This window comes from Lepidochelys kempii, chromosome 1 (genome assembly GCF_965140285.1).
Source record: "Lepidochelys kempii isolate rLepKem1 chromosome 1, rLepKem1.hap1, whole genome shotgun sequence".
NCBI classification, from domain to species: Eukaryota; Metazoa; Chordata; order Testudines; family Cheloniidae; genus Lepidochelys; species Lepidochelys kempii.
Window position 1 is genome coordinate 161,507,298 of NC_136380.1, and position 2,033 is coordinate 161,509,330.

A 2,033-nucleotide genomic window follows, 5' to 3' on the forward strand; every position below is an offset into this window, starting at 1 on the left:
CATACTGTAGCAAACTTTTTTTTAAAAAAATTGGCCCTTTTTTTATTAACAGGAAACTGCAACTATTGAGATTTTGAGTCATTGTGAATGCTCTTAAGTATATTTTCTCACAAACCTACAAGAAAGTTAACCCAAAAATTTGATTCCTAAAGGAAGATTTCTTGGCAATTGTAAACAGTGAAAGAAAGTGAACGAGACATTTCACAGAAATTCTATCCTAATTAAGGTATTTTAAATCAATTTTTGCAGTAAAATCAAGATTTGTTAAACAATAATCCTCAGATCTCCTCTTAAAGTTATCATATTTAGTGCTTTTCATCCACTGATTTCAACGTGCTTTTCAAAGGTGAATAAGTAATATTATCCCTGTTTGAACAGATGGGGAAACTGAGATACAGAACAATGAAGGGCTGGGGCTAAAGCAGCTACACAATGAGTCAAGGGGAATAGAACTCATAACTCCTGGCTCTTGGACAGGTGCCCTATTAACTACAGTGTGCTGCTAAATTTAAAACACATTGGGTTTATTGTGGACCATTACCTATCCCCATTCAGTTTTCCATTTTAATTTCAATAACCATATCAGCATGACTAGATATAGATATACAAGGGCCATCCCAATTGTTGCTTTAAGGACCCTATTCTGCACTAAGTTACAACTCCTGCAGCCCAATTGACTAAAATAGGGATTGCACAGGTTGTAAGTCAATGCAGAATTTGGACCAATGTGTCTAGGCAGACTTTGCATTGCTAGTGGAGTTTCATATGGAGGTCTATCCCACATTGTACAGATTTCATAGTTTTTGAGGCCCAAAGACCATTCTGATAATCTAGTCTCTAGTTTGACCTGCATAGCACAGACCATAGAATTTTACCTGGTAACACCTCCATTCTGGCTTGTATCTTGTAATATTGTTCATTCCTATTACATTCCTTGTAATATGTGATAAATCATTAAGGGCCTGATTCTGAGCTCCATCCCACACATGCAGAGCACCAAAAAGTAGAATGTACAAATGTGAGAGTTTCTCATCAGCCTGCATACAACATTGTAGTTGCCCTGCAATACTGTCGTCCTCGATGGGTCATATTATGACAGGTTATGATGTCTAACACCGCTATCTGTGTGATTAGACAAAATGAGGGAGGTTTTGGTCTTAATCGCCCGCTCTTATATATCTACCTGAAAGCAGAGTATTGGAAGCACATGTCATGAGTGCAATATATTGAATGTACTTTTTGCATAAACAATGCATGTGAACCTGCTCAAATTCAGAATCGGGGGAGCTGTCTGTGTACAAGTGATTTTAAATATTTTCCAGTTAATTCAGAGATCCAAATGCAAAACCAGTACTCAGGAATATCATGTAGATTTGAGATATTTTGAGACTATAAACCAACAAGTGACTTATGTTCCTCCAACATGTATTTTTTTTTAAATCTGTGACAGATAGAAGAGTCTTCATTTAATAGCTAATCCAAGCACAATCCAGTACAAATTACTACTACAAATTAAACACATTCTTCATGTTCATTAGTTCAGAAAACCATGTGTGAAAAGAATGCAATCGAATATACATTGCTTATATGAAAGAAAACTGCAGTTTATTGTGGCATGACTCAGTGAAGTAAAGGGAATGTGACACTGGTTGGATAGTGAGCTACGCATAGGTAGGATGCCATTGGAAAACCTCCTTTGTGGTCTTACTTCACTGGGATCCATGACATGTCCCCAGGTGCTGCCACCAAAGCAGCAAAAAGTTATCATGTAATTTGTGTGTATTATATATATATATAATACACACAAATTACATGATAACTTTTTGCTGCTTTGGTGGCGTGTGTGTGTATATGTGTATATATATGTGTGTGTGTGTGTATATGAATACAATTCAGGATATATGTAACTTGTGACCACTATAGTCACAAATTTGATATGAAAAGTATGTCTGGCTATATATAATACTCATCCCCACACATGGCATTTCCTGTTCATACATTGCATATGTTGGCCAAGCTCTTTGTAGCCTGAA